At 40.2% G+C, this 13,230-nt stretch overlaps 3 pseudogenes; 1 reads left to right on the top strand and 2 right to left on the bottom strand.

The window, feature by feature from the left end:
• Positions 1–670: 670 nt before the first annotated feature.
• LOC114943307 (uncharacterized) lies at positions 671–1,705 on the bottom strand (annotated as a pseudogene).
• Positions 1,706–6,831: 5,126 nt separating this feature from the next.
• LOC146724398 (WD repeat-containing protein 36-like) lies at positions 6,832–7,610 on the top strand (annotated as a pseudogene).
• A 3,513-nt stretch (positions 7,611–11,123) lies between these two features.
• On the bottom strand, positions 11,124–12,990 carry LOC146724397 (small subunit ribosomal RNA; annotated as a pseudogene).
• Positions 12,991–13,230: the final 240 nt, after the last annotated feature.

The raw sequence follows: 13,230 nt of genomic DNA, 5'->3' as shown, positions 1-13,230 counted from the left end.
TTATATTGTTTTCATATAAATACACCCTGAAATATAAATATAATAATTTAATATATATTTATTAATATGTTATATTAATATATTGTTTCAGAAATATTGTTACATATACATATATTGTTTATAAGTACATGTATAAATAATAGCAAATATCACAGAAGGTATCGCTATATTATATATATCTCTCTCGCCCGCCTCGCATTATTGCTCTTATATCTAATATATTAATCTCAAAAAATAAAAAGCTCTCTCATTTAATCTCAAAAAATAAAATTGATTTTAGATATCTTATATATTAATCTCAAAAAATAAAAAGAAAAAACTCTCTTTTCATAAGTTACTACTATATATATATAACAGAGATAAAAATTATTTTCGCTAGATACACTATACAGTTCGTTGTTCGATCCATTTAATGTACATACATTTTTCTGTTGATTTAAAACATTTATTTAGTTGACACACAAGAAGTGTTAAGTTCGTGACAGCTAACACACCTTCTGCATCAAATCAACAGAAAATAAATGTGTATGGTTCAAATGGAGGAACCGAACAAAATTTTCATCTATCAATTTTTAATTTTTTTTTATATCTTGTTTACGTAAAAACAAAAAATAATTGCACAAAAAAAAATTAAACGTGCGTGTTCATTTTGATTCATGAAATTAAAATAATAAAAACGATATAATCTATAAAAACTTAGCTATATATATTATATATCCATCTTTTATCTTATGTTGATGATAATTTGGCCTCCTTTTTAAACGCTACCCCGTGAACTCTTTTGCTAATATAATGCAGCTTTTGCTTTATAGCTTCCTGCACGAGTTTTTCATCGTATCTCGATGGCATTTCTTTTGCTACATACTCTGAAAAAAAAGCTTTTTAAATATACAGCTACTATTATAAATTATTTTTAAAAAAAGTAGTAGTAAATAAGAAGTAGTAGATGAAAGTATAAGTAGCAAATATTTACCATGTAAAGCTTTGACTCGAATTGGATCCAACTTCTGTTTCTGAAGTACATCATCTTTATGATTTGCGTGTAGGTTCGGTGTAGTGCCAGTCAGCGAAGAATTAGCCATTTCTTGTTCAGTAAAAATAAGAAGCATCACATCCTTCACATTCACAAATTTGGTTAATGATGCTTTTCGTGAACATTGAGCTAATTTTTCTTGTGACACTTCAATGCCGCCGATATAAGAACAATGGATTTATTTAGTTTCTGTGAAAAAAAATATATGTGTATTATATGAATATAATTATGTAAACAATGGTATTAAATATTACTTAAAATTAATAAACAAATTCTAAATATCGTACCGAATCACTCAATTGTGAAAATAATGATCTGGAAACGGTTTTGCATTTCACTTGAATATTTTCCTCTATTCCAGTTTTTATTGATGATACAGTAACATCATCTTGGACATTGATATTTGTTTCTTTTGAACTCAGCAATTGTTTAGAATGATTATTCTTCTCTTTTCTTTCATTTCTTTCTTTTGGCACATCTTTGATTTCTTTCTCTTGATCAATGACAATAGCCATTTCCATATTGAAGTCATTTAGATCAGATGGAACATTTATATTTGTAGGATTAAGATCTTCGTCCACAGGATACTGTAGGTAGTAATTATTTGTGTGCGGATCAAGGCTAAATGGTTTTTCATTGGAAACATTATTAACTGATTCGATCTTATTATTTCTATCCTTTATAGTTTTATTTAATGTAGAAATTTCACTTGTGAGTTTCGTGATAGCAATTTGTAAACTATCCATTTTCTGACCAAGTGGGTTTTCTAATTGCTTTTTTGAACTTGATAACACTGCAATATGAATTTCTTTGATTAATAAATAAAATTCGATATAAGTATTATATACTTTTAAAAGTAAATAATATATTAGAACATTTTCAAGAATCAAAACTATCGCAATGGAGATAAAAATATTTCGTAGCGAGAGAAAATATAAAAATAAATAATGTATTAGAACATTTTCAAGAATCAAAACTATCAATGGAGAGAAAAATATTTCGCAGCGAAACAAAATATAAATATTTATTAAAGTAGGTATGATAGTTACATTTTTAAAAATTTTGTTTTCATTGCTGTTAAAAAAAAGTTTTTATTTGTAAATAAATAATCTTTGAAATATTTTCTTTTTGAAAGTACAGGTGGACCGTATAGAGAGCATTTTACAAATAATAAAATATTTTACAAATAAGTGGACCGAGCTCTCATGCATTATAAAAACATTGATAAGTTAAAAATTTGTAATTCGTATGCACTTGGAGTAATATTTCAGTTTGTCACGATTGTTTTACTTAATAAATTAATCATTTTTAATTTTTTTGGTGTCGTTCTGTTCTTCTGATCTTCCTTTAAAGTAAAATACAACAAGAAATATTCATAAATATCACAAATGGCAAATTAAACAAATGATTAAACATCAATATTACTTTGACACTTTTGTATCAATTTTATTGAACATGAATATGTTTTCTTTTTATAGTTAATTTTGTAGAAAAAAATCAGGAAGGACAGCGAATCTACGCAAGAACAACTAGAAATTGATTAATTTATTAAGCAAAATAATTGTGATGAATAGAAATCGTTACTCCAAAATCGTTACTGCTTGCATAAGAATTGTTGTACATTTTTTAACTTTTTAATGTTTCCCCAATCTCAAATAAGCATGTCACACATATCGTGCAAAATTTTAACTTTGACTCTTTATTTATTGCCCGACAATCTAGGCTGAAAGATACTGATTTCTTTTTCAATACAGCAACATTTAAATTCTTGATATTAATATCACTTACGATCGAGCTTTTCTATAGAATTAGTCATTATTGATTCATCCGAAGTGAAGGTCAAGTTTGCTATTCCCTCTTTCTTTCGATTAGCGATGAGAGTCTGCTTTACAGAAGTCTGAAAATGTTTTTTTGACTTTAACTTTTTTTGTATATTTTCCTTCTGTAAAAACAAATATAAAAATATATTATATCCACTGAATAATGACAATACTTATAGATTTATCAATACATATAGGATATGTTAAACTAGACAACATTCGCCATCGATGTTTCTGATTTTTTTATATGTTAGGGCTTGAAAGCATATTGATAAAAAATGATCCAAAAATTATTTTCAAATTTTTTAAATCAAAATCTCGAAATGTAATAAATCGAATCCTTTTTTAATTTTCACTATATTTGCCTATTTTTCTGCATGCGAACCCTAAAGTGAAAAAAAACTTTTTCGCTCATTTAATAAAGAAAAAAATGTTTCCTTCAAAAAAGTTTTGTTTAAAAAAATTGACGAAATTTCGTTTAAGTACTTTAGTCTAAAATAAATCTTATTGATTCTTTCTTTTTCAGATTTTTTTGAGAATTAGAATTCATATGTAGAAAATAAACAAATATAGAGAAAATTGAAAAAAATTTTATTTCTTCGTCAAGTTTGGCTCTATATATATTTACATATTTTTTATATTTATATTTTGATTTATGAGTGACGGCATCCATCAATATATATATATATATATGTATATATATATAAATATTTTTAACTAAAAAGTATATACTGGCCTTGCTATCTACAAGCTGAACTATTTCTGACGATTCATTGTCACTTTCTTCACTACTAATAGTGCCGTCGGCTTTGCGTTTACTGACGTATTTACGATTTTCTTTAACTGGAGTCATCGTTTCGTATTTTTCCAAATTATCGCATGCTTGACGCATTTCGTCCCATTCTTTAAAAAATTGTAAAGCATAAAGTTAAATTAATTATCGACATAGTTTTATGAAATATACTTGTTAAATTAATAAATAAAATTTCACAGAATAAATACAAACATTTAAACTATGATTTACCAGTTTACTTTTCCCAGATTTCCGGGTTATCGCCACATTTAAAATTGCGAAACATATATAGAAACAATTATAAATGTAGCAATAATATAACCTGGAAATCTGAAATAATTAAATAAATCTAAATATAAATTTAACATATATAAGATAGGCAATAAGAGCCAAATCGCGGATGACAGTGCGTTATTCTAAACGAAACTAAATTTTTTCGTTAGAATTAAATACCTGTGCACAAGGCACCAAATTTTTAGGACACGGCCAAGATATAAAATTGGAATAATCTCTACAAGAGATTTTTAATTCCATTTATCCCCTATTCCCCCTAAAGAAATAAAGTGCGAGAGAAAAATATAGATCCGAAAGTCGCAGAATCGGGAATCGAACCCGAGACCTTTCGCTTGCCGGGCGACTGCTCTTCCAACTGAGCTATTCAGATCCTTTCGATTCTATACTTTTCTCTGTTATATATATTAATGTTGGTAAATAAACGCCTTTAAGCCAGCGTGTATAAATTAAGAGTTTAACTAGGCTCTGTAATATATAAATATAAATTTAACATATATAAGATAGGCAATAAGAGCCAAATCGCGGATGACAGTGCGTTATTCTAAACGAAACTAAATTTTTTCGTTAGAATTAAATACCTGTGCACAAGGCACCAAATTTTTACTTGGACACGGCCAAGATATAAAATTGGAATAATCTCTACAAGAGATTTTTAATTCCATTTATCCCCTATTCCCCCTAAAGAAATAAAGTGCGAGAGAAAAATATAGATCCGAAAGTCGCAGAATCGGGAATCGAACCCGAGACCTTTCGCTTGCCGGGCGACTGCTCTTCCAACTGAGCTATTCAGATCCTTTCGATTCTATACTTTTCTCTGTTATATATATTAATGTTGGTAAATAAACGCCTTTAAGCCAGCGTGTATAAATTAAGAGTTTAACTAGGCTCTGTAATATATAAATATAAATTTAACATATATAAGATAGGCAATAAGAGCCAAATCGCGGATGACAGTGCGTTATTCTAAACGAAACTAAATTTTTTCGTTAGAATTAAATACCTGTGCACAAGGCACCAAATTTTTACTTGGACACGGCCAAGATATAAAATTGGAATAATCTCTACAAGAGATTTTTAATTCCATGTATCCCCTATTCCCCCTAAAGAAATAAAGTGCGAGAGAAAAATATAGATCCGAAAGTCGCAGAATCGGGAATCGAACCCGAGACCTTTCGCTTGCCGGGCGACTGCTCTTCCAACTGAGCTATTCAGATCCTTTCGATTCTATACTTTTCTCTGTTATATATATTAATGTTGGTAAATAAACGCCTTTAAGCCAGCGTGTATAAATTAAGAGTTTAACTAGGCTCTGTAATATATAAATATAAATTTAACATATATAAGATAGGCAATAAGAGCCAAATCGCGGATGACAGTGCGTTATTCTAAACGAAACTAAATTTTTCGTTAGAATTAAATACCTGTGCACAAGGCACCAAATTTTTACTTGGACACGGCCAAGATATAAAATTGGAATAATCTCTACAAGAGATTTTTAATTCCATGTATCCCCTATTCCCCCTAAAGAAATAAAGTGCGAGAGAAAAATATAGATCCGAAAGTCGCAGAATCGGGAATCGAACCCGAGACCTTTCGCTTGCCGGGCGACTGCTCTTCCAACTGAGCTATTCAGATCCTTTCGATTCTATACTTTTCTCTGTTATATATTAATGTTGGTAATAAACGCCTTTATCCGTGTAAATAAACGCCTTTTTAGCCAGCGTGTAAATAAACCCCCGGCCAAGCGAAAGGTCTCGGGTTCGATTCCCGATTCTGCGACTTTCGGATCTATATTTTTCTCTCGCACTTTATTTCTTTAGGGGGAATAGGGGATACATGGAATTAAAAATCTCTTGTAGAGATTATTCCAATTTTATATCTTGGCCGTGTCCAAGTAAAAATTTGGTGCCTTGTGCACAGGTATTTAATTCTAACGAAAAAATTTAGTTTCGTTTAGAATAACGCACTGTCATCCGCGATTTGGCTCTTATTGCCTATCTTATATATGTTAAATTTATATTTATATATTTTTTATATTAATAAATTTTTAATATTATATGCATATATGTAAAATATTCTCTTCTTCTCTCTGCTCTCTTCTCTCTCACACACACACACACACAAACACCCAAAGGGGCCAATCTCTCAAATTGGTCTCATGATCAATTGAGCCTGGATTCGCACAGGGGCAAAGTCTGTTGGTAATGTCAAACGAATTTAGCATGGACTTGCACAGGGGCAAAGTCTTTTGGTCGAGTCTTACGAAATTTAGCACGGACTCGAACCAGGGGCAAAGTCTTTTGGTTCAAGTCTACGAAATTAGCACGGACTCGAACCAGGGGCAAAGTGTGTCGGTAAGGGGCAAAGTCTATCGCACGAAGATGGCGGTCTCTTCTTTAGGCAGGCCTTTGGCGATCTGTCTATTAATCTGTGGCCTACATAGAGATTTTTTTACATAGAGAATTTATCGCTCGAAGTTGGTAACTCTGAAGCTGAAGCTTTGCACTTTCACCGCAAGAGGTCTCCAAAATGGATTCGAATTTTCGTCCGTCAAGCATGGTTGTGTTCAAACTTAACCTCACTTAAAGGAAAAAAATTATTTAGTAATTAGAAAAGTAACTTAGTTTTTTAATTATAATTTATAAGTTATAATTAATTAATAATGTAGTATTTATTATCTTAATCTATAATTTAGTATTTCAAAAAGAATAGAGAAAGGAGTCAAAAAACTTTTTATTTAAATACAGGTTGACGGCACGGAAAACACCGAAATACATATAAAAAGACATAATTTATACAAGGTCTGGATGTAGAAATTTTACAGAATTTAAAGACACTCTTGATAAGATAGAAAAAAATAATTCCGAGGTTTTTCGATCAAAATATACAACATGGTGCAAAGTAGGATATTGCGCGGAACCGAGCCCTCGGGTACGTAAGCAATCACATTCCTCTGGTGACGAGGTACATCCTGAGAAGGAAGGGCACGGGTGGATTTGGGGGCAGAGAGTTCCACACTTATGGATGACCAAACACTTCACCCTGATGAGCGTGTGCGGGGAGGCATGCCGAAGACATCACCTGTTTGGCTACAGACACCTTCCACGTGTACACAGCTAGTTGGGATGACATTTATGCCTGGCGAAAGAGGAACTGTAGCTGAAGCACACAGACAAGGGTCACGAATGCGCGGTGCATTTATGAACTTTTGGACCGCCCATTGCTGTCAGCGATGAGAGCAGGACATTAAGGTCTGAACATCAAGGACGAGAATCTACTGCTCGGGAGTTGAACTTAGAAAACAGCGTCTTCAAACTAACCACATTGAACATCCCAATGACTTATGATAAACCAAAATTTTGATGGGTAGCTGCAACAGGGTCAGCTGCAGCTGATGGAACATTAAATTAATGAAAGATCTCTACATTAAGGATGCGCAGAGACAGTGTGACGTCATTGGAGCAAGCACCTGCGATAGACGTGACTTGCGATTTAGCGTCTAAAACGATGGTAGAAATCATTCTGCATAATCTCAAGTTCGACGAGACCCTATTTGAACTGGTGCAAGATTGCGCGGCCCGGTGGTGTCTATCAGCTTCCGTACGGGATGCGCCATCCAATGATGGCAACGCGGCAGTTTAGGGGACAAATCGTGTTTGGAATATGGTAGCAACGCAAAGTGGAAAGTAAGCTGTGCAATGCTCCGATGGCTCCTTTACAGGCTGACATATATTCCGAACCGAGCGCTGTGGTTTCGTACTCCCCTGACAATTCCCCCCATGAAGAGGTTGGAATTTCGATATGTCATGGACTGGTGGAGGAGAGGCCTCTTGAAAATAAGGGAGGGTCAATTGAACCCCGAAATCGTTCGATTTTACGGGACGTATTTGGTAATTATCGGTTGACCGCGGGCGGCGACAGTCCCTCCGACTGTTTCCACCGTCACGGATGATACTGAACAAGGTCTAGGAAGAGCATCATTAACAGGAAAGGTCTAAGAAGAAAGGTCGCTTCGGTCGAGGATGCGTGCTGATGCCGCCGATAACGAGCTACGACGTTCGAAGAACACGCGAGAAGGAATGGTGCAACCATAGCGGCCTCTCATTCGGTTTGGGAGTAGTCACTACTGCGTCCTCTCATATGCCCAGAAGAGGGCGATCTTAAATGCCCTGCCCGAGAGATTAAAAATATTATAACGCAGCGCGACCAGCTTATGTTGAACCAGATGCGGAAAACTTCGTCGTAATCGGTTACAACACGCGCGTACGTTGATAGCTTTAACATCAGTCTGGATCCATAGGGACGAGCCTATGGGGATACACATGGTGCTCACGAGGGTCGGTTAAAGGCGTCATGGTCGACGATTTGCACTCAAATTTCAGACTGCGGCCAGAGAGCGAAAATTAAGTTTTGGGCTTTAAACCGGCAAGGGATCTGATTATATACCACAACTAAGTTTTTTTTTTTGCTAAAGATATTTTTATTGCATTCTTATTATCACGGTATGACACCGCAGCAAGCCGATAAACGCTGCAAGAGTCGGGCGAATGGCTACGAATCACAATGAGAGTTCCCTGTAGATGTGGCTAGAAAACTTTGATACTGGGTTGCTGGATCTGGATACAAGAAGGTAGTTCGAATTTCCAAGGGACACGAGGGACGAATCACGTGACGCGTGTTTCAATCCGACTCTTAGGTGGTTATCACAGATATAGGATTGCCACAATTCGCCCTGGGGACATACCATCTTCACACTTAATAGATATTTTTCAGGTAAATTGATATTATAATTATTACGGTTCGTATTTTAGTATAGATAAAAAATGAATTTGCAGTATAGAAAAACTAGAATACAATACCTCTAATTATAGATATAAAGAATTAAGTTAGATCACAATTTAGTTTTAAAACTTCAAAGAATGTTAAAGACTTTGAATATCTATTACACGGACTTGTTTGTGATATTAGTACTTTTTATATTAATTGGACTAAAAGGCAGCACATCACAAATATTATTTAATCGCATAATTTTTTATGGTGTCCTGAAGCTTGCATCTTTTAAAATGTTCTCTCCGACAGCAGAATCTGGCAAATGTTAATGTGCGTAAACATGGATTTTTTGTGGTCCAAAATCGTAATGTATTGACATTCTTCAGTGCGAAACAAATGCTGGGCGGAGGACATTGGGAAAAAAACAGAAACTTAAGTGTGGAAAAAATTGTGGGGCATAAACGCATATCATTGAGAGACATCTTTAAGAAAATCTTAGGGAGTAAGCGAGAGACGACCAAAAAAAAAAAAACATCGTAAAGGATGTCCTGTATGCGCATGTATCGTTGAAAGCATCGTAAGGACGAAAGAATACCCGCAAGTGTGACTCCCGGCTCTTCTGTAGAAACTGAGAATGCCGACGAGGACGATGTCGTCGTGCAGAGCCAGATTACACGTTCCGGATAAGCTCGACAGTGAATCTCATAAACTATGCCGGTGTGGCTCCATCGAGATGGCAGAATCTACTCGACATCGACATTATTAAAAGGCGAAATACGCCTGCAACAACCACAAAAGCTCCCGAGACAGCGCCGTCCTTCCTACCACTCCGACTTCCGTCGTTGCAACTACGTGTTGGTTTCTCGAACGTTAAGTAACTGCTGACAAGGCACCGAACGTACCTGTACTCCACTTTACAAAAGTCTCCCGCTATTAATATAAAAGTACTGCAATCAACTATACGACTTTTGGGGGGGGGGGGGGTGGGGGGGGGGGGGGGTGGGGGGGGGGGGGGGGCGGGGGGGGGGCAATTTTCACGCGAGGTGATAGAAAAATTGAAGCGAGAATCTTCGCTCGCGTCACGCCGTTGCTCTCGCCGGGCGAGCCGAGAAACTTTTCCCAGGCCCGATAGCGGGTCATGTTCGCCTTGACTTAGCGGGCGATACCTCCGGCCGGCACCGCGCGCCCCGTAACCCCAAAGTAACGCATCGCGGCCACCTCGTCAGTTAGTTGCTTCGTTGGGGGCGACACCTACTGGCGGCTCCAAGGCGCCGACTCGTAACCCAAGGTCCCGATCTCGGCCGTGTTGCATTCGTTGGCGGGCGACACCTCCGGCGGCACGCGCCGCCCGTACACCAAGTCCGATCGGCGGCGTGTTGCTTTTGTTGGCGGGCGACACCTCCGGCCGCACAAGCCGCTTTTCCAAGTTCACTACGCGGCGTCGTGCCTTCGCCCGGTCGAGCGACAAATTCTTCCAAGTTCGCTCGCGGCGTGTTGCTTTCGCCGGGCGAGCGAGAAATTCTTCCAAGTCCGTTCGCGGCGTGTTGCTTTCGCCGGGCGAGCGAGAAATTCTTCCAAGTCCGTTCGCGGCGTGTTGCTATCGCCGGGCGAGCGAGAAATTCATCCAAGTCCGTTCGCGGCGTGTTGCATTCGCCGGCGAGCGAGAAATTCTTCCAAGTCCGTTCGCGGCGTGTTGCTTTCGCCGGGCGAGCGAGAAATTCTTCCAAGTCCGATCGCGGCGAGTTGCTTTCGGGGGGGGGGGGGGGGGGGGGGGGGGGGGGGGGGGGGGGGGGGGGGGGGGGGGGGGGGAAAAAAAAAAAAAAAAAAAAAAAAAAAAAATCCGATCGCGGCGTGTTGCTTTCGTTGGCGGGCGAACACCTCCGGCCGCACAAGCCGCTTTTTCCAAGTTCGCTCGCGGCGTGTTGATTTCGCCGGGCGAGCGACAAATTCTTCCAAGTTCGCTCGCGGCGTGTTGCTTTCGCCGGGCGAGCGAGAAATTCTTCCAAGTCCGTTCGCGGCGTGTTGCTTTCGCCGGACGGGCGAGAAATTCATCCAAGTCCGTTCGCGGCGTGTTGCTTTCGCCGGCGAGCGAGTAATTCTCCTCCAAGCCGTTCGCGGCGTGTTGCTTTCGCCGGCGAGCGATAGATTCATCCAAGTCCGTTCGCGGCGTGTTGCTTTCGCCGGCGAGCGAGAAATTTTTCCAAGTCCGTTCGCGGCGTGTTGCTTTCGCCGGCGAGCGAGAAATTTTTCCAAGTCCGTTCGCGGCGTGTTGCTTTCGCCGGCGAGCGAGAAATTCATCCAAGTCCGTTCGCGGCGTGTTGCTTTCCACTTAGAGCTGCATCTCACCCCGACTCTAAGGGGAAATCCTCCCGAGGCGCGCACCGGGCGCTACGGGCCTGGCACCCCTTACGGGTAGTGGCCCATTCAAGATGGACTTGGACGCGACGCGGCACCTCGGGATAAGCGGATCCTCCCAAACACCACATTTCCCTCGGCGGAACCGCGGGATTCGGTGTGGGTCTTTCCCGTTCGCTCGCCGCTACTAAGGAAATCCTGGTTAGTTTTTTTTCCTCCCTTAATAAATCTTAAATTTAGCGGGAATCTCGCCGCTCTGAGGTCGCGCATAGGATTTTTCGTAGCCGTTTGCCTCCTCCGCGTGCTCATTTGACACACCCTGATTCCTCAGTGTAGCGCGCGTGCGGCCCAGAACATCTAAGGGCATCACAGACCTGTTATTTGCTCAATCTCGTGCGGCTAGAAGCCGCCTGTCCTCTAAGAAGATTTGTTTGTACTTTGGTAGTAAAAACCCGCCAGCCGAAGCCGGGGCCTTCGCGATACCATAAGGTACGCCTATTTAGCAGGCTAGAGTCTCGTTCGTTATCGGAATTAACCAGACAAATCGCTCCACCAACTAAGAACGGCCATGCACCACCACCCACCGAATCAAGAAAAGAGCTATCAATCTGTCCAATCCTTCCGGTGTCTGGGCCTGGTGAGGTTTCCCGTGTTGAGTCAAATTAAGCCGCAGGCTCCACTCCTGGTGGTGCCCTTCCGTCAATTCCTTTAAGTTTCAGCTTTGCACCATACTTCCCCCGGAACCCAAAAGCTTTGGTTTCCCGGAGCTGCCCGCCGAGTCATCGGAGGAACTTCGGCGGATCGCTAGCTGGCATTCGTTTTATGGTTAGAACTAGGGCGGTATCTGATCGCCTTCGAACCTCTAACTTGCGTTCTTGATTAATGAAAACATTTTTGGCAAATGCTTTCGCTTCTGTCCGTCTTGCGACGATCCAAGAATTTCACATCTAACGTCGCAATACGAATGCCCCCCATCTGTCCCTATTAATCATTACCTCGGGGTTCCGAAAACCAACAAATAGAACCGAGGTCCTATTCCATTATTCCATGCACGCAGTATTCAGGCGAAGGTAGCCTGCTTTAAAGCACTCTAATTGTTCAAAGTAAACGTACCGGCCCGACTCGACACTCAGTAAAGAGCACGCGACGGGATATTAGTTGGGCCGCCCCTCGCGAGGCTAAGCCCACCGTAGGACGTCCCACATCACGCCAGTTTAAACACCGCGAGCGGTGAACCGACGGTGTGCGACAACAGATCACTACGAGCTTTATTAACCGCAACAACTTTAATATACGCTATTGGAGCTGGAATTACCGCGGCTGCTGGCACCAGACTTGCCCTCCAATGGATCCTGCGTTAAAGGATTTAAAGTGTACTCATTCCGATTACGGGGCCTCGGATGAGTCCCGTATCGTTATTTTTCGTCACTACCTCCCCGTGCCGGGAGTGGGTAATTTGCGCGCCTGCTGCCTTTCCTGGGATGTGGTAGCCGTTTCTCAGGCTCCCTCTCCGGAATCGAACCCTGATTCCCCCGTTACCCGTTACAAACCATGGTAGGCGCAAGAACCTACCATCGACAGTTGATAAGGCAGACATTTGAAAGATGCGTCGCCGGTGCTAGGACCGTGCGATCAGCACAAAGTTATTCAGAGTCACCAAATAAACGGTGGACGAACGGCGAGCCGCCCGCCACCGATTGGTTTTGATCTATAAAAGCGTCCCTTCCATCACTGGTCGGGACTCTGTTTTGCATGTATTAGCTCTAGAATTACCACAGTTATCCAGTAAATGTGGGTACAATCTAATGAACCATAACTGATTTAATGAGCCAATTCGCGGTTTCACCTTAATTCGGCATTGCACTGAGACATGCATGGCTTAATCTTTGAGACAAGCATATGGACTACTGGCAGGATCAACCAGGGAGCTTCGTGTTCGGTACTCGCAAGGGCGTAACTCGCGAGCGAGCCCGAAGACTCGTCGCTAGCTCTTTTTCGCGCGCGCGCGCGTTCGATGCCGAAAACCGACGCGCGCGCGACACGCTCGTAGTGCCATTTATTTGCCGCCGGTCTTGCTCAGCCGGTCGGCGACACTCTGCTGTGTTTAACGCTATTATGTAAAGCGTACGAGAGAACGACGGAGGCGAGAGTAAACCCCCGACGCC

This window comes from Nylanderia fulva, unplaced genomic scaffold, assembly GCF_048542155.1.
Source record: "Nylanderia fulva isolate GAGA-0341 unplaced genomic scaffold, ASM4854215v1 Scaffold1340, whole genome shotgun sequence".
NCBI classification, from domain to species: domain Eukaryota; kingdom Metazoa; phylum Arthropoda; class Insecta; order Hymenoptera; family Formicidae; genus Nylanderia; species Nylanderia fulva.
This window is presented reverse-complemented; position numbering and strand designations above follow the sequence as displayed.